The 26,427-nt window shown below is 38.4% G+C and overlaps 2 protein-coding genes across 3 annotated transcripts in view; both read right to left on the bottom strand.

Moving 5' to 3' along the window:
• rbm14b (RNA binding motif protein 14b) overlaps window positions 1–26,427 on the bottom strand; it is a 43,319-nt gene that overhangs the window by 1,358 nt on the left and 15,534 nt on the right. The window lies entirely within an intron of this gene.
• The window catches only part of actn3b (actinin alpha 3b), a 43,579-nt gene that overhangs the window by 12,247 nt on the left and 4,905 nt on the right, over window positions 1–26,427 (bottom strand). The gene's annotated exons all lie outside the window — the stretch shown is intronic.

The following is a 26,427-nucleotide window of genomic DNA, read 5'->3' as shown; positions in this document are numbered from 1 at the left end:
TTATGCAAATGTGACTTTTTGCATCTTTTTGTGTTGCCATGTGGGCCTCTGTTAAGTGCGGTGCCCCTTTTCGGCCACAAGATGGCATCAGTGGCTTCTGCCTCGTCTGTCTCCCGGTGCTCAGCTGTGTGCAATTTGGCAATCATCTGAACAGCTGTTAAAAGCTGCTCTCTTGCTCTCAGACAGCGAGAAGGTACAGGGAAGTTTGGGCACGGAAGTGTTCTTACTTCTCTCTTCTCCTCGTATGCTTGCGCGTGTGTTAGTACTTCGGTGACTTTGTGATTTAGGCTCTTGTTAATTAGGATTTCTGGTACTTTGATCGTGGACTGGCCTTCGACTCCCCCTTTTCGGATTTCCCCTGAGCGTCTCTGCTTAACAGGACGTTTCTTGTTTAGTATTTGTATATATATTGAGTTTAGTGTTTAATGTTTTTGTTAATCATGAGTATTTTAGTTTTCCTCCTCCCAGCCCTTTTGGCTTGGGGCTTTTTGTTAACCGTTTTCCCTTTTTAGGCTCCTTTTGTTAATAAAAATCCTTTGTTGGCGACACAATTACTCTGTTATTATTTCACCTACACACACCATCTTTTACTCCCTCCTACACATCACTCCTAGCGAGCTGAGGGACGGAACAGCCTCTGTAAACTAGGGATGGATAAGATATCATTTATGTTAACAGCTTGTGTTCCTTAAAGTGACAGAGCTCAGAATCGACTCATTCTGGAAAGTAGAAGAAAGTCTTTTATGTAGAGCCTCTCAAAATGAAAGTCTTGAGGCACTTCACAAGAATTAAAATTTAAGAAAAATAAAAAAAACATTAAAGAATGATTGAAAAAAAAAATAAAATTGAGAAAAGTTAAAACTGTGATGAAAAAAATGTGAGGAAAGGGTAAGAGAAAATGAATAGGAGGTAATCAGTAGATCCCAGAAAAGGCAGAGATGGTAGAAAGAGCTGAATGAGGAGAGGGTAGTGATCTACTGAAAATGTCAAAAATTAAGCTGAAATTGATTATGTGAGAGATTTTACGCAAAAAAAAGTTCACATTTAACATAACAGAAAATAGTTATAGTATGTCCCCAATAATGTTTGAGGTATAAACCTAGAACCATTTTGGACAAGCTGCACTTTCCTCTGATAGTGTTCCATTTCTGGCAAGAACTACATCCTTTTGAGTTCAGCTCACCTCTAATCTAGTAAAATTACTTTCCCTATAGGAACTCAGACATTTCTGTTATAAATGTTTAAATCTAGGCCGTTTCTCAAATGGCGCACTCAAGTATGTTTATTTACTGTTTCTGCTGCTTCGTACCGCCAGCATCTCTTGGGGATTACAGAGCTCTCTGACCGTGTCGTGTGAATATATGTAGAGCGGGTCTGTCTTCTTGCTCCAGTGCTGTCACTTCTGCCACATCACTTGTCTCCCTCTCCCCGCAGCCGTGCGCACCGCCACCGTTATAAATGACTTCCAGCTTTCAATCCATCGAGAGAGAGAACCGGCACCAACCCCGCACAAAATTTGGAGCGAAGTGGACTTTCATGTAAAAGTGCAAAAGCAAATCAGAGCATTAAATATTGTATGTCCCTAAAAACCTAAGGTATTTCAAGATGGCGCAGGACTAGGGAGCGTCAACTAGTTTATGTATATAAAAATGTGAAATATGAAGCTAATAGGAATATTTAGAAAATACTTTGATGAGAAACATGAATGAAAAAGAACAAGTTTGGGAAAGATTGGAATTTGATTGTAAACAAGTACAAATATTACACACTGTGCCTTTAACAGTGAGAGATGCTGGTATTTTATCAATATTGATAAACAAAGTGGACCAAATTTTATACAAACACAATGTATCACTTGTTATTTTGTTATTTAAGGGGCAAATTAAACATTTTTTTTCAGGTAATTTTTTTAACCATAGAAACAAGCACTGCTAGGATGTAACATTGTACGGGTCTGTTCCAAATCCCCTCCTCATACATACTCGGTAGAAACAAGGGCCATTATGGTCTACATTTTTTAAGCCAAGAAGGAGTGATTCAAAAGGATTCAAATAAAGACAACTTCATTGCCTTCATTTGAATCCTTTTGCATCATCATGATCTGAATGACAGAACCTTCACCAGCACCAAGGATGCTGTGTCATTTAACTGTTTGGTCAAACATGTTAGTTGGGCTGCTGACTGGATAAGATGCCTGTCTTCTGTCTCCTGCGTGAGACGAGTTGCTAGAGCAGGCGGCTGGCTGTTCCCGTTTCCCGGGGGAGCCGACGCACAGACCGGTGGCTCCGATGAGAAGCTGTAGTCATGCTGGTCATTTGTGGATTTCTGAGCAGCTGCTTGTGTTGGCAATGGCGGACTTGCAAATGTTTGACCGCAATATCCTCGGTCAGCTTATCTAGTTAAGATTTTGTTATTAAGCAGGCTGAACGCTCCTTCATGTTGAAGTCGTTCTACCGCATTTTTCTTGCTAAAACGCATGGAAAAACTCTGTTAGCATTGGGTTAGCATGTAGCTAATGTCCCGCTGATCTCTGACCGTGGAGAATGTGCTGATCTGAAAGGCCAGGGCTCCCAGTCGCAACGGTCTGGCTCTGCTTGTAATTTAACTGTCCCAGTCCATATTAGATCTCCACAGGCAGCCAGCATGTCTACAGCCTCGTACTGAAGCTGGACGGCCTTAGTTTGTCTTCTTCACTATTTCTGCCATGACACGACCCTTAATTAAAACCTTTTATTGAGTGAACTGCTGAAATCATGTATGATCATGAAATTCTCCAGTGATTTTGTGATCTCTCGAGATGCTTTTGCTACCGTTTTGCGTCTCAAATGCTCTTTATGGAAAGGGACGTGCCACGGAGCTAGCAGGTGAAAAGCATCTATTACGATACGCACCACTTACATATCCAGTGGAAAGGCCTGGTAAATGGTAAATGACCTGTATTTGACATAGCTTCTTCTAGAGTCCTGGAACCCCCCAAGGCGCTTTACAACACAATCAGTCATTCACCCAATCACACACACATTCACACACTGATGGTGATGAGCTACAATGTAGCCACAGCTGCCCTGGGGCGCACTGACAGAGGCAAGGCTGCCGAGCACGGGCGCCACCGGTCCCTCCGACCACCACCAGCAGGCAACGTTGGTTAAGTGTCTTGCCCAAGGAGGACACAACGACAGACTGAGCGGGGCTCGAACCTGCAACCTTCCGATTACGGGGCGAGCACTTAACTCCTGTGCCACCGCCGCCCAGGTAGTAACCAACTACTTAATGCTACAATGGCAAGTCTGCAAAACATGTCAGCACTTTTGCCATTCCTTGATGTTGTAACATAGTTGAGCTATAAATATATTGTGGAGATAAAAAAAAATCATACACAAAAAAAACCTTGATAAAAAAATAATGAAGTGGTTTTCTCACATTTGAAAATACCATTTGAAGTCATGGACAAAAGATGTTTAGACCTAGAATTCAGAAACTGGTGTTTAGCTCTCTCTCGTTTACTGTGGCAACGTGGGTATTGGGGTGTGTGGCCCAGGGATGATAGCTGACGGGAGGGGTGAGAGTTTTGTGACCGTGTTTGTTTTTGAAAGCTAGCTTGTTTTGGCAGATTTGCCATTGAAACTTTAAGTAGAACAACTTTAGAACAATTAGTGTGTTATTTGATGAACTTTATAGAGCTCCAATAAATCCATTTCAACCACATAGCTTGCAATGCAGTTTGAGGTAGAATTTTACATTTTAAAGCTTGTAGAGGAAGACTGACAAGAATGCTTCAGCTAGTGTGTAATTTGATGTGCGGGTCTCAGGAGAAGAGGCTGCCTGTCCAATGAGCCAGGGTCCTAGCAGGTGCTCATCCCCTTTGCCACGCATGACCAAATTTAGACAGCCAATCTAATCCAGCTCAGACCCCCCCCCCCCCCCCCCCCCCCCCGCCCTCTTCCCCCTAGACCAAAGTGTGAGGAAATGAGGTGATGTTTGGAGGAGGAGGAGGTGGAAAGCCAAAGAGGCGAGGAGGAGGGGGCAGTGGAGGCTAAATCGGGTTGGCATGGGACACCACAAGACAGCTGAGAAGTCAAGATTCCTGAGGTGAACTGTAAAAGCACAGGACAGAGATGAAGGAAGAGAAGGCAAAGAATGGGTTTGAAACCAAGACGAGAAAGAAGATACTTGATAAAATGAAAGAACGATGAGAGGTGACACCTCGCCTTCATCATAGACATCAGTAAGAGATGCCAGGGATTAATTTACACATGATGATGACTCAACAATCACAAGAGAATCAGCAGTCTAAGATGACGAACAGCTGATATCAGCGACAGTAAAACTATTTTTATCTGTCTTCCTCTGCTACGGTTCATTCTCAAATCCCCTCAGTTTGTTATAATGACTGTGGGGGTCCACCAGCGTGAAGTCACTCCTGCACCCCCCGTCACCCGTCCCATTTGTTCCACCTGTCGGTCTGGCTCAGCTCAGCCTGGCTGGGGTCTTTTTACCAATCTCTCTTGTAGAATGAAGTCACAGTAGCCCAGCTGGATGCCTGACATAACCGTGACCCCCCAAGTGGAACTGATGACCCTCACTACAGCTGACACGCACACACACACACACACACACATACAGTCCTCTCTCCATCTAAACAGGACACCACTCAGCTGTCCATCTCAGAGCTGACATAACCACAAAGATGCTGCTGATGTCACAGGAAACATCCCTGTGCAGACAGGAAGTCACACAACCAGGGTCATCTACAGGTTTCTGTAGTTGACTGAATGGACTGAAGGAACATTTGTTCATATTAGGAAAAACTGGAGTGAAGTTGCTGTTTCCAGATGCTTAGAGGATAGAATTACATGTCATTGCTATCCAGTTTCCTCTGCGCCCCCTTATGAAGGTAACGTCACTAACAGAGGTCATCTGAGGTGCCCTTTCCTCTAGAACAGCTCTAGATTTGGTCCTTATAGTAAAATGACTGAAAAGCTGGTTGTTTTCTGTCTAATTGACAGGAAAGCAAATTATTTCGTTTTCCACAAGGATCCGTGTCGACTTTTTTCTGCTGTCTATCCTGCACTGCAAAGTTCTGCCCAAATGTGTGCACACACTCACACACCACCACCACCACCTGTGGTGTGGACAAACAGGTGAGCAAACTCCCCTTAGTGGATACGACAACCACCAGAAAATCAACAATATCTTTTATCTAAAATGAAACTGTGTTACATATAGATGAAAATACACGCTGTGTTTAAACCTGCACACTGCTCAGTGATCATGTGGTTTACAGGGACACTTATATTAGTTTTATTTATAAATAACAACACTATTGCACAAACTGGATTGCTGTGGACACCGTGACTTTTTACTGTGAGACACGCTGATGCAGCCAGAGCCGAGTCAGTCTCCACATGTCCAGACTTGTAATGAGAAAACACAATGAAATAGTTATGCACGTCTAAATATTCTTGTTGAAGGAATCAGGAGGACTCATAACACCTCAGCTGTGAACACAGTTTTGGATCATTAAAAAAAACAACAACAGGTCAGGCAGGTCAAACAAGGAAGTTATTCCCAAAAACTAAATCAAACATCTAATGTCAGTAAACGGTGTGAGGTTAGATGTCTGCTAGCTTGTTTCCACAAAGATATACATCTTTAAACAAATGAGTGATAACTGAATAGATCTTTAGAGGCCATCAACACCCACGTGCACAAGTGTGTAAATCAATTCCACAGTGAAGCGAGATCAGCAGAGTACTAAATATAACACTAACTGTATTTAAACTGTTCATATATTTTTCTAGACATAAATGTAGCTAGGCACCTTTGGCAGAGCTCCTGCATGCTGCCTTTTGACACACTGCTATTAATACTGACTCAAACATGGAGGCAGATTTATTGCTTAGTTTTTTATTTTTATTTCTACCAATACAAATAAACTGGCTAATGCTTGTTTTAGAAGCAAAATCTGAGAAGATTCATGTTTCTCATGTTGAAGTAATCAGACAGAGCTGCAGCAGAACAGTCACAGGTTCTATTCTGAGACTTTACATTTCATTACAAACAGCTTTAATTATTAATCAACACCTTCAATCAGAGCCGGCTGATCTTAGGAGAAAAAAATTCTGGTGTGATGTCTTAATAACACGATCTGTACATTTACAGCTTTTGTGCTCAGCCTTTAAAAGTAATTTGGTGCATTTAAAAATACAATTAAAAAGCTACTGTGAAGTAAAATAGGAGAGGAACTCTATTTCAAGATCCTGGTTCTGGTCTATAGGGCCTTACATGGACAAGCACCATCTTACATTGGTGATCTTCTTAGTCCCTACATCCCCAGCAGGTCCCTGAGGTCCAGTGATCAAAGCCTACTGGTTGTGCAGCACCAGGCTAAAGACCAAAGGTGACAGATTATTTGCTGCTGTGGCCCCCAGACTCTGGAACTCTCTCCCCCCGAGCCTGAGATCAGTGGACTCAGTGGTCTCCTTCAAAAAGCAGCTGAAGACTCACTTGTTCAAGCTGGCTTTTGTATGACCTTCTTCAACCCCTCTCTCTTTATTCTGCTCTCCCCACCTATTCCACCTTCCTCAGGATCCACTGATTTCCCTCTTTCCTATTCACTCTCTCTCTTTCTTTACATTTTAATCACAATTGTCTATTTTTGCTCATTTTAAATATATTTTTAATCATTTTCTAAATTCTTTTTTACATTTTACAGTTTTTGTTTTTGTGAAGCGCCTCGTGATTTTTATCTTGAGGCACTATAGAAATGATATTTTCTTCTGCTTTCTTTTTCTTCTTAGTTTACTAGTAACAATCTTTCAGATTTAAAAGCAACACTTTGGAAGCTGTGATTTCAGTACAGCAAACAGAAATGGTTGAGAGCTTTATCTTATTTTGAGTAATGTTAACAACCTTATTCAGACAAGACTGAGGGGGTCGGTGGGGAGATTTTCTTAGGAATTTGGTCGCCATTTATGTTTTATGATGTCTCTGTCGATTTGTTTTTGTAACCTTAACCGTCTGTTTTATTTTGTTGGATTCTTAATATTTAATTTCAGTGTTACTTTGAAACCTGTTTTATGTTTGTTTTTTTAACTTGATCCAGTGTAGCAGGGTGGGTGTTTATTTATTTATTTTGTTTAGTTAACTGTTATGTGTTATAATGTTCTTAAGTCAATAAACTTTGTTAAAAAAGAAACTATGATATTTCATTCGAACAAAAGCAACATCTGTACCAAATTTCATCTAAAATTTTGAAATAAATTAAAGAGCAAGTCACCCCCTACCAGAGTATTACTGAACTCCTATACTTCCTGTTTGAAAAATGCAACAAATGAAGAAGAAGAAGAAGAAGAAGAAGAAGAAGAAGATATAATTTCTTGCCAAGCAGACCAAGAGGGCGGGGGCCGCTAACAAATACACACACACACACACACACACACACACACACACACACACACACACACACACACACACACACACACACACACACACACACACACACACACACACACACACACAGGCTCACAACAACAATGTGACATCATATGGTGCAAGTTAACGTCCTCGGGTACCTCTTAGCCAACAGCGATGGCAGATTTAAATTCAAATGCAGTGCAGAGTTTTTATCTGACAACGGCACAACACTGACAGTTTTAGGCAGAAAATCAAAATTTTAACTAAAATACACTAAAGTGCAAAACTATTGACTACATGTGTCTGCAGCACAATCAGACACGCATTTATGTAGTTTATTAGAAAAAAAAGTTGATTTTGGGGGTGACTTGCTCTTAACTGAAATTTATGTATCAGATTAAGCGAAGCAATAAAAAGCAGAAAGTTTTAGTCCTGAAGAAAAACCCTTATTTATTTATTTATTTATTTATTTATTTATTTATTTTGCTACTTTATTTTCAATTATTGACATTAAAATAAAAGTACAAAACTAAATTGCTAAAAGCCAAAATGAAAAAGGGGACAGAAAGAAGAAAAACATGTTATCTGCCCCTTCTAACTAAAATAACATTAATACAAATGAAACAATCATATGATCCTTACAAAAATTGAACAATACAGTTTCTGGACTGGTTGGCCGACACAACCTCAACCCATGAATTGAAAAAAAGAGAGAAAACAAGTGACACAGAAAGAAGCATACAGTTAAATACATATATATACTTACATATATACACATATGCACACATAGACTTGTTCCCTTTTTCCCTATTTTTTTCTTTTTTTTCTTTCACCCCCCACCTTCCCTCACGCGTTTATGCAACAGATCTATATAAGTTAATCATTTCATTTTTTATCTCTTTTTTTGAAAGTCAATATTGTTTTTGCACTCTTGATTTCAGTATTTAATTCATTTCCACATTTTAACTCCATATATGGACACACAATGTTCCTTTACGAGTATCCTATGTCTAAGTGTATTCATGTCCTTTTAAATCATATTTGCTATGTCTTTTTGTAAATCTTTTGATTAAACCTGCAGGTGCATACCCTTTGTTTGCAGTATACACAAATTTTAAAATATTGTAGTCCACCAGATCATAGAATTGTAGTGTTTTTAATTTTATAAATAATTGTTTGGACGGATCTGTAGTTGCTCCTTGTGATTATTCTTATTGCTTTTTTCTGTAAGATGTAAATGGAGTTTGTGTAAGTTTTACATGTTGTTCACCAGATTTCAATGCAGTAGTTCAGGTACGGTATGATCAGTGAGTTATATAACAAATACAGTGAATTATTGTCAAGTAACCATTTTGCTCTATGTAACAGTGCAATAGTTTTAGATATTTTAGTTTTGACACTGTTTATATGTTGTTTCCAAGACATTTTTTTCATCAATGATGACTCCCAGATACTTGACTTCTTTAAATCTTTTAATTTTAATCTCATCTATATTTAATAAAATTTCATCAATTGAATATGTATTACTAAATGTCATAAAACATGATTTATCACTATTTAATAATAGTTTGTTCCCATCAAACCATAGATTAATTTTTTTTCATCTCTGTTTGTATCACTTCTATCTTCTGCTCAACATTATCTCCTGAATAGTAAAAAATTGTATCATCTGCAAACAAGGTGCATTTTAATACATTGGATACCTCAACAATGTCATTTATATAAATGATAAATAGTTTAGGGCCCAATACTGACCCTTGTGGTAAACCACAAGTAATGTTATTTATATGTGATTTAGTGTTGTTTATTTGAACATATTGCTGCCTATCAGCTAGATAACTTATTATCCATTTTAGGGCCATCCCTGTGATGCCATATTTACTAAGTTTTTTAAAGAGGAATTTTATGATCCACTGTATCAAATGCTTTTTTTAAATCAATAAAGATACTTATGAGATGATGTTTTTTGTCAACTGCTTCCGATATTTCTTTTGTTAATTCCATTAATGCCATGGCTGTTGAATGATTTGTTCTAAAACCATACTGACTGTCATTTAACATCTCTTCTTTGATCAGGAATCGGTCCAACCTAGCAATATATAATTTTTCTAGTATTTTTGAGAATTGTGACAATAAAGATGTTGGTCTATAGTTGAAAAAGATATGTCTCCACTTTTATGAAGTGGTATGACTTTTGCAATTTTCATCCTGTTAGGAAATGTTCCTGTTGCAAAAGATAAATTACATATGTAAGTCAGTGGATGAATAATACTTTCTATTACATATTTTATTAATGTTATGTCTAAACCATCACAGTCAGTACTTCTTTTATTGATGCATTTATTGATAATATTTGTTATTTCATCACTAGTTACTGGACTTAAATATATACTGTTTTTATTGCTTTTGACATTCTCGCCTGTACTATAATTAGTTCTTTTTGGAATGTTTTTTGCCAGGTCAGGTCCCACATTAGTATAAAAAAATTGTTAAATTCATTTACTATTTTACTGGTTTTACTAATTTCAGACTGTCTGTTTTCAAAATAATTTGGAACAGTTGAAGCAATTTTATTTCTTTTTAAGACATTATTTATTATTCCCCAAGTTGCTCTAATATTATTTTTGTTTTTTTTTTTGTCTAATAAATTGCTACAATAATCCTTTTTTGTCTTTTGATTATAGAAACTAATTTATTCTTATATTTTTTGTTTTTCCTTTCTGCTTCACTTCTTCTTAGTTTTAAGAAACATCTCTATAATGTATTTTTTTCTTACAGGCGTTCAGCAGCCCTTTTGTCATCCATGGTTTGTTCATCCTCCCTCTTTGTTTGAGATGTTGTTTTACAGTTTTTGTCACAAAGACTACATAATATTCCTATAAAAGAATTGTAAGCCAAATTTACATCATCACCATATACTTCATCCCAGTTTTCTTGTTTCAGATCTCCTTTTAGTGCATCTATAGCATTTTGTGACCTGTCCCTTATAAGTTTTTCCATATTCTGTTGATTTTTGATCTGGTGATTTTTATAGACTGTGAAAATTGGCAGATGATCACTGATATCAGTTGTCACTAATCCACTTCTCTCTATCCCCTCTGAAGCATTAGTAAATATATTATCTATAATTGTTGAGCTATGCGCGTCAATTCTTGTTGGTTTGGTTATCAGTGGAAACAGACCCAGTAGATACATTGAATTTATGAAGTCGTTTGCTGTCTTTGAATTGTTTACATTTTCCAGATCAACATCAAAGTCCCCACAGAGAAATACATCCTTGTTACAGATTCCACTCAACATCTCAGTAATTGTATTTGTACATGTTTCTACACAAGATCCAGGTGCTCTATAGATACAACTTATTATGTTTTTTGTCTTTTCAGAGATTATTTCAATAGTGATCATTTCCATTACATCTTGGATGGCTGTTGACATGTTATGAACGACTTTACTTTTTAAATTGTGACACACATACAGTGCAACACCACCACCTCTTTTATTATTCTGATTCATAATGCACATTTCATACCCCTCTATTTGTACCTCCTCCTCATCTCCTTCTTTTAACCATGTTTCTGTTATAGCAATGATTTGAAAAGGTTTTTTATTTTGTGCTAAATAATCCAATATTTTAAAGTAATTGCAATACAAAATTCTACTACTGAAGTGAATGATCGAGAGTGTACCTTCTATCAAAACTGAATCACTTAGTTCTTGTTCACTAAAATGTTCATATTTATTATTCATATGTATGTACAAATTATTTTGTAGTTCCTTTCCAGGGTCATATATCTTGTATTCTAGTTCCTACTAGAAAACAAGATATGGTATTATTTACCATTTACCATCACTTAATTGCTGCTCAAAAATTGAGTGAGTGAATTTAAAGCAACACTAAAGACTTCCTAACATTTGAAGCTATTGTTTTCAAACTGGTTTAGGTGATTCTAGAACCATAAACTTGAACAACTTTAGACTGGACAGCTCTCTGTTGACCAGAAACTGCACATAACAGTTTTGTGGTTTAAGTATAGGTACATTACAAAGTAAGAGAATTATCTTGTATATAGCGCCAAAAATCACGAGGCACTTTTCAAGAACAAAAAAAAATAAATAAATAAACGACTACAAAAAAATTATATTAAATTTGAAGGTCTCTACCTGTTTTACAGCAATAGCTGTTTACTGTTTCAGTTGCTTAGATAAAGACTAACAGTTAGCTTTTTCAGTTCATCGAATGTCAATGACACATAAGAAGATTTTGCTTTTCTGTTGGCATCATGGCAGAGCCTGTAAGTAAAAGCAAAAGGGTAACATCTTTGGAGACAATGCAAAGAGCTAAAACCAGAGTGAACATCGGCGTGGCCTACACTAGTTTGAGGGAGCTAAAACAGGCTACAAAATCACAGACTGATAGTGACCTTGCTTTGTTGCTACTGGACTTGAAAGAAATATTTGTTTGTCCAACAGTGTGGATCTTCTACTTTGTAGCTCATTTAGTATCAATTGACACGTGTTAATGTTAACTCGTTGCTACAGCAGGCTGTGGCAGTGTTGTTTACAACAGTTGTTATTCTGCTTTCAACCAGCAGGAGGGAGAAACGGGAAAACATGTCTATTGTTGCCTTAAAAGTTACAGAGAGAGAGAGAGAGAGAGAGAGAGAGAAAGAGAGAGAGAGAGAGAGAGAGAGAGAGAGAGAGAGAGAGAGGCCATTTCTGTTGAGTTTAAATTGTAAATTTGTCCTCCAGTGGACAAAAACTGTCCGTACAAGGGTAATTATCACAGTTTCATGCATTTACTTATTAAATGTAATGTTTCTTGTCTTGTTACAGCGTAACAAGTGTTTTGGTAGAAGCCCAGAATGTCAAACAGATTCTTCTGTTAGGTGTTGTATCCTTTTTCATTTTGACTTATATCTTTGTTTAGACTAAAAAGTCACTGCTCTCTTTGAAAATACAGAAATAACAAAGCTAAATTTCACCCAAACAGAGGTGTTTGTGTCACACAAACAGTTTAACAGTAGTTTGCCTGCAGGGTAGACCTTGCAGACTCCGTTTACCACCACCACCGTACTCACACACCTGTTCAGGGTTCAGGAGTCATGTTAAACACACACAAACACCAGATTAAACCACCAAGGCCCATTCACATGCATTGCCACTGTACATAATAATAGCTACACATGAAACACACTATGTTCTTGTGATAATAAGGGTGAGGCAGGGACACACACCTTTTAAATGTGGTCCAGTTGTAAAACTAAAATAACAAAGGTGGGCTCTAAAGAGACAGCTGGTATACTAAACACAGTGAACATAGAAATCTTTAAAGTCTAAAGGAATCAAGGTGAGGTTTTGTGGCTTTTTACAAAAACATTGTCCTGTTTTTGCAGTCAGCATTTCTGACACTAATGAGTGTTTTGCACAGAGGGGCTGAGACACCCTCTCATCTCGGCAATAACTCACTTCAGAACGATGGTTACAACACAGAGATCCCTGTGCATAGATGCCTGTGCTGTTCCACTTCACACTGAATCCAGTTCCTTTAAACATTATTTAATATCAAACAGATGTTTTAATTAACAGTATTTGATCATCTTCCAAACAATGAAATGGTAGTTCTTCCTGATTCGCACCTGCATGACTTATACAACTCTTTAACCTTCTGGCGACGGTGGCACAGGAGTTAAGTGCCCGTAATCGGAAGGTTGCAGGTTTGATCCCCGCTCAGTCTGTCGCTGTCGTTGTGTCCTTGGTCAAGACACTTAACCCACGTTGCCTGCTGGTGGTGGTCGGAGGGACCGGTGGCGCCAGTGCTCTGCAGCCTCACCTCTGTCAGTGCGCCCCAGGGCAGCTGTGGCTACATTGTAGCTCATCCCCACCAGTGTGTGAATGTGTGTGTGAATGGGTGAATGACTGATTGTGTTGTAAAGCACCTTGGGGGGTTCCAGGACTCTAGAAGGCGCTATATCAAATACAGGCCATTTACCATTTACCATTCTGAGACCTGGGACCTTGATTAATATGCATTTTTATTTGGTCCTTGCTCTGTTGGATTAATGTTACTTCATAAACATTAAAACAACCATTGATGTTTAAACATTTAGTAGTTGCAAGTATATAAAAGCCCAAGAAGTCATCCTTGTGTGTGGCCTCAGGACCTAAAATCATAATAATTTTGTTTAAAAGAAAATACACAGGAGCTGACCCAGTTTCTAAAGGTCTATGGAACAAAAAACAAATCATATTTCTTTCAAGAGAACAAAACTTATCTCTATTAGCATCACAATCAGCTCTAATGTTTTCTGTTCACACTAGAGGTCTAAGCGATTAGATTCACTGTTTATCTAATAACACTACAATCTTCAGCTACTTAAAAATAAACACTCTGGCTGTCATTATTATTTTTTTAAATAACCAAAATTGTATTCGTTATGTAAACAATAAGATTACTTTCTAGCAGAAATGCATCTAGCCTGGTAAGTCATCTTATATATGTAAATATTGTATGGTCTGGTTGTAGGGCAACGTCTATGGTTGTCTTTCAAACTGTCTCTGCACACAATTGGACAACACTTGGACCAATCAGAGCAATGGCTAACGTGACATATTCATCACTATGGAAATCAGTCAACGTCAAACACCATCGAAGAAGTACCTCTATCTGCTCATGTCAGCAAAACCCAGCCATCCAAAGTTTAATGCCAAAGATATTTGATACGTGGGCAGTTCCTGAGCCGACACATCATTTGTTATTAGGCTCTATTCCAGCTCTGCCATCAATGTAATAAAAAAATTATATCTCTGCAATAATGGTGCTAAGCCTACCCAGCGTCTTTCTACAAACATAGAGCGCAGTGACTGGATAGACCTAAAATTGTTCAGGCCAATAGGGAGCCTAAGTCACGCCCACCAACTTCTGGACCATGGGTCCCCGGAAGAACTAAAAAAATTAATGCAAGTCAATGGAGCTAAAAATGCTACCTTCTAATTTTGCTTGTTTTGTGCCATGGATTTCACATATGATGTCAGTGGATTTTAAAGACACATTTTGATACCAAGAACAAGCTTATTTTCGAACGGAGGGAAACGCTATTTTAGGTTTTGTGTGAAAATAAGTCCAGGACTACAAATGCACTTCATGAAAGCAACACCATCGAACCAGACACAGAGAAAACTGAGGGAAAAGGGCTGTAAGTTCAGCTAACTTCAAATCCATCTCACAGGAGGAAATAACCACAATAAATTTGGTATTCTGGTAAGTAGCAGCTACGCAAGGGGAGAGGAGATTATGTGGTGATGTCACAGATGCGACATGCCAATTTCTGGTTTGTAGTCATGCTAATTATGAACATTTACAAGCTGATGAATCTCAAAGTACATGACTGTCGAAACACCCATCATTAGTTTTCATTTGAATTGCAAAACAACATATGTGCGATCCAAAGCGTAAGGCAAAGCTGATTAGAAAAAAAAAAAAAACGTTTTTAGCCCCGTTGACTTGCATTCACTTTTTTGCATTATTCCGAGGAACCATGAGCAGACCGGAAAGGGAGGAGACTTAGGCTCCTTATGGTAGACATACTGAGGCTACAACAGAGCATGGCTAGACCAACCTGCAGAGCAAAATCTTTTGCTACTGCTACGGTAGAAATGCACAATAGATAAGCCAAAAACTAAGCAAAGCTAAAAATAACAACACTTTTCCAATTTGCAAACCCACCATTGCTAAGCACTAACTCATGCTAGCAATAAATTATTTTGTGGAAGTTTTTACTTCCAGAATGCTCATTTCTAAATTCTGCCCCACAACTGTTTTTTGTTCGTTTAAAGCCGGGCGGACACTGTGCGACTTTTTCACTTTTTTGAGCCGATTTTCCAGTCGTGCGAGAATCCACGACATCGGGGCGAGTTTTGCGCCGAGCGGTCGTGTAGTGTACAGGGGGTTACGAGAGGCGATTAACACCACGTGACCAGCTGCCGATCAGCAGTTGTGAGGTTGCACGGACTTCTGGCGTGTTTAATATTTCGCTCGTCCCTCGTGAGGGTATCGCACTGTTGAAGAGGCGCTGCGAGCAGCTGCGACCCAAAAAGTATCAGAACCGCTCACGGCGCATGCGTAATCCTGCATCAACGCCGCTCGCTCGCTATTTCCCTAATAACACACGCTGTTCGTTTTTGTTTCTACACGTTTTTTTACTCATAAAGATTGTCAAGAAAGCGTGTTTGTCGTGTTCATGTCAAATTAAACTGATCACAAAACACAGGTTTACTTTCTTTATTTCGTTTTCCTCATCCAACCCCCAAAAATCCCTGTGTGTCCTCCTGCAGCACTCCTGAAGGACAACAGGCAAAACAAGACAAAAAAGTCTGACGTGTTGAGTAAAAACAGCTATTTTTAGCATATTTTTAGGGCCGACGTGTTGCTACCAGACGTACAGTGTGAGCAGTCAGGTCGCATGCGATAACTGGGTCGTACAGTGTGAGCGCATGACTCGTGAGATCTGCTCTGCGAGGAAGTCGTACAGTTTGAGCTGAAGCTGAACGCTGCGAGTGAAAAAGTTGCACAGTGTACGCCCGGCTTTAGTAATTTGGGATCATATTAATTTGGACAAAAACTGTGCTTTACAGTACTGATTCTGAAAGTACTGATCGTTAGTTTTAGTCCTCAGAACCAAAACTGGGTCAGCTTGTAATTCAACAACAGAGGAAGTCGATGTCAGAAATGCAATTAGAACTTCTAATGTGTTAATAAGCTGTCAAGTGGAGTGAAAGAGAGAAAACTCTGCTTATCCAAAGAAGCTAATGCTAATACGTACCCCTCACATCACTCCGACAAATCAGTCATCAACCACCCAAGACTTGCACAAGAATAGGTGGTCAGCGGCATTCAAACCCTCAGCATTTTCTAATAAACACATTTAAGAAATCACAAACCATTCACAAATCATAAATTATATATTTTTAAAAAGTTTATTTTGTCTCATCTTCCAAAGGGTACAATCAGCATCTCAGCAAGGCTATCTATAACCGTTTTGACCAAACTAAAGATCATGTGCCTGAAATTTGGAATAAAATAAATAATAATAAACTGTTTTAAAATCAAAACATCTCTGCTGCGACACTCGTATGACCGTAAAAATGTGTTAATAAAACTAACACGAAATATTAGTTAATTTTAGTATAAAATCCTATAAAATCAAAATCTTGTCAGACATCAAAATAATTTGACACATTTAGCCTAAATGTTTATAAATTACCACTGAAATTTGGATTTCTGTTAGAAACAAAATAAATTCCTCTTCAGTGGCATCACTCTTTAGCGGGCGCTCTCCTGTAAACAACTGCTCTGAATGAAATGACAGGAGCATGTTGGAGAGGACAACTGTCACCGGTGTTTAGGATTCCCCCACTCCCTCCTCTAAATACATCCCTCTAAGCACCACTCAAAAAGACGTGGGGCCCTGAACTGATCACACACAAAACATATTCTCACATACCCAAACTGAATTGTTGTCCTTCATGGACTCACTTAACTCCCCAAGTATCCATCAGTCAATACATAGCTTTTTCTCATTTATTAGAGGAAGAAATATGTTTATTCCTTCATAACAAATAAGTTTAGATGCTTGAGTTTATTTAAGCTCTATCAAGGGTCAAGACAGGGAATGGGGACACCCAGGTATGTTTGTGACAAGAAACCAATGTGAGAAAATGTCCAAAATTAAACATCAAAAAACGAAGAGGGCTCCTGATGTCACTTTTTTTGTAACGAGTCATTTCAATTTAATTGTAAGAAAAATAAATGTTACTCGAGTTAGAACTGTGAGTAAATGAATTCCAGGCATGAAGCTCTTCTTCCCGCCTCTTCTTTCCAAAGGATTAAAGGGTCAGAGCCCTGATGACAGCAGGCCTAACACTGGCCTTCAGTGCAAGGTCCAAGTCAAAACCTGTGGATTTGTGTCTGTGTTTAGAGGATAAAAGGCCTGACACTCCTATTCTTGTCAGTTGTGTGTGTGTGTGTGTGTGTGTGTGTGTGTGTGTGTGTGTGTGTGTGTGTGTGTGTGTGTGTGTGTGTGTGTGTGTGTGTGTGTGTGTGTGTGTGTGTGTGTGTGTTCTAGATACCAATGAGATACAATGATTAGTCCAGGTAAAAGACGGCAAATAAAAATAAGGATATTACAATAAATGTAGGAAGAAGTGGTTTAATTAGTAGAGTTAATAGAGTTAGTTTTTTCAGATTGTTGTTTTTTTTCTTCCAGATTTCAGTATTTGTCATCTATTATTAATTCATTGTGAAATAGAACCAAAAACAGGACAGTTACATTTTGAGGGCTCGGCAAAGTCTGGAAAAACAATTAAAATCTAAATTCCTCTAAATTTCTTCTCATGCTTCCAAACAGCCCTACTTCTTTAAGAAAAGCATTTAAGGCAACATTTTAATTACATAAAACATATCTGATATGGATTCACAGCACACATTGTAGCTATCACACATTAAATGTGTGCACACTCAAAGAAACTGTGATTTCTTTGTGCCTTAGATAAAAAATAAGAGATATAACAGACAGAGTGCCTTAACCCCTCAGCTGCACCCCTAACCTAAAGACACCCTAACTCCAACTCATCCAAACGCTGCTGATACAGTTTTAAAATAGTCTTAGTCAGACATCAGCCCTCTCCTCCAGCTGGATGCAGAACTGACTGAGCCATAACAGCTACAGTTGTTTGATGCAGTGACTCAACCATCTGTCTGCATTGTTTTTTAATTGGGACAACTTCACAGAGACGTACATGGTGCCATATTCTACTCCATTATCTTGGCTCACGTTGTGTTCCAGTGCCAGATAGGTTCAGATGATGCAACCACCCACCCAGCTGTGTCTCTGCAGGTGTTCACTTCTCAAAGGAACCAAACATGCTGACAGGAGTTCAACTGTAGGAACACGTGCACATCAGTCACATTAAAGTTAAATTAAAGGCCTAGCTTTCCAACTCATGCTACCTGTTGCCATCATGTTGTGACTGACTTGTTGACTCAGTTGCCACCAATTTTTTGTACAGTGTAGCCAATTAGCTGTGGCTGCCACCATGAATCGGACTGACTCCATAAGGTGGTCAGTTGTAGAAGTACATCCAATTAGTGCTCTCTGAAGGTTTCATGAAATTACACACACACACACACACACACACACACACACACACACACACACACACACACACACACACACACACACACACACACACAAACACACACACACACACACACACACACACACACGTCTTTCTAATACTTGTGAGGCCCGTCAATGACTACCATCCATTTTAGGGAATGCATTATTCTTAACCATAGGACTAATCCTAACCTAAACTGAAACCTAATTCACAATATACCTCTAAAACCAACTAGTAGAGCTCTGAAACGAGGCTCAGGCTAGACGTCCTCACTTCAACTGATGTCCTCACTTTATAGGTTAAGTATATGTCATTAGTCCTCAGTATGTAGTATAGACAAGTATAGAACCAACAAACACACACACACAGGCAAAAAAAATTACTGTCTATTTTGCACCTTTTAGCAATGGAGGACAGGTATAAATGATAACATCAACAATTAAAGTAAAATATTGATCTGTAGTAAATTTTAGAAGAACAGCAACCAAGGTTTTTAGAAGAAACAAATCATTTGGTAAAGACCAATGTGGCATCAATCATGTAGAGACTACAGCTGCACGTGGTACGAGACATACAAAAACATTTGGGATACAGGATTTAATGCCAAATAACTAACTTTGCTGTACCCTAGTCATAATGAAACCAACGTAGCTTTGGTCATCATTTTTACGTTGCTATGCTATCCATGCCCACTAGAAAAGAAAAAAAATCTAAAACCCACCCATAACACAATGTTCTGTGTGGATTGCCCATTCGGTCTTATATACCATCTCATTGTGTTTCATTGGCCACTTTTATTCCACATGTCAACCTGTGAACACACTGACATTGTGACTGATGGTGGAGACTACAGGTGAGTGCACAGGTTAACTGCTGGCAGCGTGATGAATGTCTGTCATAGTCATTTACCAAGTTCCGGTCTCAGAACCAATAAACCCAACTAAGCAGATGAGGAGAATTTATGTGAGTGTGTCTGACCTGAGAACGGTGATTGGTTAGACACAGGAGGAGGGTTGTGTCTAATTTCAGTAGGCTACTTGGCTCTCTGAGGCAGAACTGTCCAGGCAGATCTAGGGTCAGCTAAATCATCTGAGCAGAAACGTTGACCATGAAGACCAGTGTGTGTGTGTGTGTGTGTGTGTGTGTGTGTGTGTGTGTGTGTGTGTGTGTGTGTGTGTGTGTGTGTGTGTGTGTGTGTGTGAGAGAGAGAGAGAGAGAGAGAGAGAGAGAGAGAGAGAGAGAGAGAGAGAGAGAAACTGATCTAAGGCTGTATATAGTAACATGCAACCCAGCTACCTTTTCACAGCATTCATTTGGCCAAAAGAGCAAGTCACAGAGATGACCTTGTGGTTCTACTTCAGGCTCCGTATGAGAGGAACTAGAAGGTTTGTTAATGTTTAGGTTGAATACTTTTGAAACGTGTTTTCTTCTGTTTTCAGTCTGAGTGTCCTCTGAAGGCCAAAGGCTGCTCTCACTAGTTGTTCACATCTAAAGCAACAATAATGCTGAACAGGTTAGGAGACATTTACAGAGAAAAGTTGATTCTGCTGTTTTTAGGGCAGATTTGAACTGAAACAAAACATTCTGGATGAACAGACGCTGCTTAAGTGTTTTAAACCACATTAAGCAATATTAGTGACCAGTGGCCTATCGTCTACTAAATTGAAGCTAGTGAGCTTGTCAATGACGAGTCCGAAAGTATGAGAAACAACAAGCAGCTGTGGGAAGGGTCGATATTTGAATTACTAACAAAAATGATACAATGATACAATATGGGACCCTGTCATATTTGAACTTTTCTCAGAAGTGCTGTATTTACCAATTTAGTGTGAATCCAACCCAGTTTTTTTTGTCACATTTGTGCCTTCAGCATCAACTTACGTCAAAATGAGACAATGCATTTCCACACTGTCTTTGCTGAAAAGTGAAGCCAAAATATTCTGTTAACAGAAGCATGTTGGGAGTGTGTATTGACAAAAATCTGGTGATATATTTATCACAATGCAGTGAGACTATGTGATATGTAGTGATACTAAAAGCCAGATAATAGATAATTAAGCATGAATTTATTCAGGAAACTCTGGCCAGACCCTTCCAAGAAGCATCCAGTTTTATCGTCAAGCCTTGTTTTTCTGCTAGAATGAAGGCGGTAAAAACTGCTGCCACCTAGCAGTCAGAGTTTGAACTGCATCTCACAAAAAATACAGTGAATATTTGCATGTACATTTTGAATAAATACATTATTTAAATGATTTGTTTCAGTATCATAACATGAAATATTGTGATATTTCAGTGTATTGGTATTTTCTTGCATCCTTAGGAGCTGCCATGACGTACTTTTGGAGCCAAAGTCTTTTGTCAGTTTGTAGAGCTGAAAGCCCAACCTACTCAACTGTGCACAATCATAGTGTTTTTAAAAGCTTCAAATAAATACCTTCAACATAAAATATATAAAGATCCTAATATCTGAACACACATTAGCAAGGTAATAATCATGTGGGTCAAGTTAAAGGTTGAATATGGAACACAAACACCAAAGCAGCATCTAGTGTGTGGAGATTGTGGATGCAACAATAGAACAAGGTTTCCAGCTGTCAGGACATCAGGTTCGCTGTCGATTCGTTTAATTTTTTATCTGGGTCCATCTGTTGTAGGCTTCACCTAAACTCACTATGGTTTTAGTTATTTTATGGTCGCTCCTCTTCTGAGAAAGATAACAACATCTTCTGTTCAGAAGCAGCTACTTCAGCTCAGCCTAACGGAGCGTTTGGCAACCTGCAATGGTGTCCTCTATTGGCTGGTAGATATAAACATAAACTCAATGTTGTGCCCCTCAAAATACATGTTTGATTATTTTTTTATTAAAATATAGATGTTAAAGGAAATACTATACCTTCATTCTGCACACTTCTAAACGCCACGTGGAGGTATTTTTTTAATAACTTCTTGTTAAATTGTTCCATATTCAACCATTAAGTCAACTCCTGGGAAAAATATGTATGAAGTGTGAAGTTTTGTTTGCACTGAGGGGCCAGGGCTTAACATTACTATTGGAACCATTGACTAAGGGGAGTACTGGTTTCTTGTGGCTTAAACTTTTCGTGTCTCTAACCAGACACCAGGAGTAGCAGCCCAGTAACCCGCTAGCTTCAGTGCGATCGTTGTACTCCTTCCTACAAAACAAGTCCATTTTTCAACACCGATGCTGAAATTCAAACGCTCAAACGATAACACGTAGTACGTTTTAACACTATTTTCAAATTTCACTTGTTATTGCGAAACACATTACAACCACTGGCACAGGCACCCAGGTAGGTTCCTGCAACAAGCCAGCCTTCAGAGAATCGGTCTCATTAAAAGAAGGCGGCCATCATTCATCAGCGCTGCTTTCACCATATGGATTCAGACACCACAGCTGTATCATGTGTCTACTTTTGCCATTACCACACCATGCAAGAACTTCTCTGTTTGAACTGTGACCCTACCTCATCAAAATAAAACACGCCAATCAACCAGATATCAAATTACATTTTTATCCCAGTAAAACACAGAACGTTTTTAGTGATGCCACACACACACAGCTAAATATTTATATTCCTTTGACTTTTCTACAGCCTCCCAGGACTCCTGTGCTTGCACTACAGCAGTTTATAGAAGCCTCCATACATGGACACAACTTCTGGAATAGAAACTGCTATTTGATCTGAGTGCAGGCTCTTTACCTCTCCACTTACGCAGACCCACATACAGATACTCTCTACATGCAGCTCATAATACAGAGATGTCGCTCTGCACTTATTAATATCATTTAATCTCAGACAGATGACAGGGATTAAAATATGAAAGTTTGGAAATGTTTACAAAGATGCTTTTTAACGTATGTAGGTGTATTCATCATGTGACAGAAAACATAATTATGTTAAATATGAATAATGTCTTTTTTAAGATAAACTTAGGCTTGCAAATAGATTAAATTTGTTCAATGTTAATTGCTCATTTAAAAACAAATGATTTTAATCTTCATGTTGCTCTGCTGCAGAGAGAAAGTATGATGAGACGTGCAAGCATCGGGGTGTCAGGTGTGGTGTGGGGCTGGCAGAGTGAAATATAGGAGAAATCTGAGATGACCCAAAGCATCTTGGGATTGAAGCTGCCATTATGTTCAGTTTCTTTAAATAAAAGTTGTTCTTCTTTCATCAACATAAAATAATGTAATTTCACAATATACTAAAACCAAACTTTAAAGGCCCAAACTATCTAAGCAGAGGACGCTGACTTCAGCTCAATTATCTACAATTACGATCTAATGTTGAACTAAAACGTGTTTTGTGCCTCAGCGATATTACAGAATTGGGTTTTTGTGGAAACATTTCTGCATAACTAGCTTTACATCAACATCTTTCTGTAAAAGTTATAATTGTCACACCACATTTAGCTTTCATAAAGTAAGAAAAGAGTACATTTTCCACCCCAAGTGTGGTACAACTTAAAGAAGAACGTTAGTAGTTGCATGCAAATGGATCTATAGAGCAAAATGAGACGAAATCAGAGCAGATTAGATTATGTAGAACACCTAGACCTCTCTTCACCCACAAAGAGGGATGTTACTTTAGGCAGAATGGATACAGTCACAGCACCGGAACGTGATGCTGGACCTCTTATTTTAAAGGCTTTGTTTATTTCTTCTGTTTCACTTTTTCAAACTAGATTAAGTGCTGCATGACATAATTCATCATCACAGATTGCATCTAAATCTGGATGAAAATGTGGTGCAAGGCACTGACAAAAAGCAGTTTTTTTAAAAGCTTAATGAACCGATAATTACTTAGAATTATGACGGTAAAAGATGGAGAAAAAGAGCACGTAATCTGCCTAGAAATATATAATCACATCATTTTAGGAAGATTATTCTCTTTAATGAGGGAATTATGCAGATCAGGTTTTTGAAAAAAATCTTTTTGGTTAATTAAGAACAATAACAGATTATTTTCTGAGCAAAAACGATAAATGTTGATTCTGATTCTCTTTTTAACATTCATGTTTTTCTTCATCAGACCTACATTTTCTATGTGTTCTTGTGTCCATGTAGCATTTACAGTTTTCTAACAGGTCGCCAATAACATGGTGTAATGAATATTTATAGATTAAGACGTTCACTTAGACGCAGAGCAGCTGAACTCCTAACCAATGTGAAACCGAAGAGGAGTTTGGTCACCCCAGTGAACTTCTCCGGTGTGTTGACATTTTCCATTTCCTTTATCAATCCATTACACAACCAACATATATGAAACCTTCACTGCACTAAATTAATTTCCTTTTATTTCCTAGCAGACACATTGTTAGAGATACATGATTAAAGTTTTCGGGACACAATATTAGATTTTTGTACAGCTCTAACCTGCAGATTCCTATTTTTCAATTTTGACCATAACAGAATACTTTTAGACCATTTTCTTGTTAAATTCTGACTTTAGAAGTAAAAACATTCACATGGGAGAGCTGTTATTGCTAATGCTCAGTGATGAAATATGAAAAAAAAAATTAGGATTTTTTTTATTGCATCTTGGCAGCGATGCATTCAAGGCCTGATTCTGGGTCTAAGATGATTAAAATAATTATGTAAGAGACTGCCCACCTTGAACACCACATAACCTTTTGGGAGAATCAAACAGCTGTAAGTTGGGTTTCTTGTGGTGAATTAATGCAAACCTTTTTTGGACATGTTTCCTTCTCTGAGTCAAGTCATGAACACACCTAGCTGGGTTTTTGTACAACCTAACATCCTTCCCCCGCTTATCTAGGAAAAAAATTTGGGTCCACACAACCTCGTTTTCAGCTAAATAATCGTCTTTGCTAAAATAAAATACCTTCCTTGGACGTGGAATAGCTCCTTAACATCGCCTTTTGCCTCTGGTCATCTGCATAGAGCTTGTAAAATCAAACACGGGTCGCACATGTGAGCATTTTCATTGCGGGCAGTGATGTAGCAAAACCTAAAACCCCACTTGTGTACGTCTACACGTTAATGCTGACAATGGAGAATTTGTAAATCTCTACCTTGTACAGCGTTTTGGTACCATTTTTGTTTTTGCTTTGTGTGAATAACAGGCTAAGCTGTAGAAAAACCCAGCTACATTTGTACTGGGCCTCAGACAGGTGGACAGGTATTCAGAATTATTATTTATTTATTTTTGCTATTAAGCACAGCTCTTGAAGACTTCATTGCATTTGAGCCCCTCCATTTGACCTTCAGTAAGTCCAACCAACATATTTCCTGTTCAGAACGCACGCTGTCCACTGAGGTGGACATGCAATCAATTATTTGTAAATTATTAAATGTTACAAAAAGGGTTGGATTTGTTGAAATTGGTTTCAGTCACACCTAAATATGAATGAAAACATTTGTTACAAAATTAATGGTTGAAGATTTCATAATTCATGCATCAAAGGGTTAATAGTAGGGCTGCACGATATTAGGAAAACCTGCGATATTCGATAACAGTGATTAATATTGCGATGACGATATTACTTGCGATAATAAAAACTTAACTCAGGAACTAAAAACAAAGAAATAAAAATAAGTTATAAAAATGAGATAAGCAAAACATTTGAAAAAGAAAGGGGAAAAGAAAATAAACAAGAAAAAGCAATCAGTGGATCCCGGGAAAAGCAGAATCAGCAGAAAGAGGAGAACTAAGCTAACTCAGGTGTTTGCTAACCATCAAAATTAAGGGCCGTCCGCCTTGGGGGCGGGACTCTAACCTATGAGAACCCACCCAATTGGCCAAATGGGTGAAGAGCTCTATTTGATTTGTTAAAAAAAATGTAATTCTTTTATTTGATTGACAGAATGCATAATGTGTAGCAAACATTTGAGCTGACCATTCATTACGATATTTATCTGTTCTTTGCGATATGCATATTGTGCATGCTGATATCGCGATAACGATGTATTTACGATATATTGTGCAGCCCTAGTTAATAGCAGAACTTCTGCCCAAACACGCTTTGACCTCCTTATCTCTGAAATCAACCTGACAAACGACTCTCTCATTTCAAGGGTTGCAGCCGCTTAAGGACAACAGGCTTGCTCAGATTAAACACTCAGACACCATCACTCCTCTTTTAATCCATCATCACCCCCAACAGCTTCCACCAGGTGCAACACCCACACAATTACTGCCATCTCCAGTTTGACATAATTATGTCCAAATCGAGCCATGAAAATATTTACTTCATCATTTAAAGGGAACCAAAGTGCACAATTCAGACATACACACACACACACACATCCTGTCTAATGTTCGATGTTTGGTATCAAATTTGTCACATCACCATGTGTTGACAAACACTTTACTACCTCGTCAGATGGGGTCGACTTTTTTCCACTGAAATTTCAAGGATAGAGGGTACAACAGGTGTTGCAAGGCTTTCCTTTCATATTCATTACACTGCAGAATGATGCACTGGCTATATTTATGGGCTGATATCAGCTCCTTAAGCTGGATTTTACATGCCGAGAAGTGCCACGGAGTACCGTGACTTACTCCCCTGGGGAGGACCAGGGGCTTATAGCTTTTTTCTTTGTGGGTCAGACCAAAGCTGTTTTCAGCTGAATAAACTAAAATATGTGCAGGTGGATGAGAGAACATAAAATTTAAATGAAAAATAAAAACAAAGTGTGACAACTTATTGCAGTTTGTGTGATAAAATGCTCAGTGTGGCAAGACAAAGGGAAAAGAGCAAGGGGACAGACAGGAGGGGTAGAAAAGAAGTCGACGCCAAGCAAGTTAAAAGATTATTTTTAGGATGATGTTTATTTGGAGGTCTGTGAAA

The sequence above is a fragment of the Nothobranchius furzeri genome, chromosome 2 (genome assembly GCF_043380555.1).
Source record: "Nothobranchius furzeri strain GRZ-AD chromosome 2, NfurGRZ-RIMD1, whole genome shotgun sequence".
Classification (NCBI taxonomy): Eukaryota; Metazoa; Chordata; class Actinopteri; order Cyprinodontiformes; family Nothobranchiidae; genus Nothobranchius; species Nothobranchius furzeri.
Note: the sequence above shows the minus strand (reverse complement) of the source record. Positions and strands in the feature narration are given on the sequence as shown.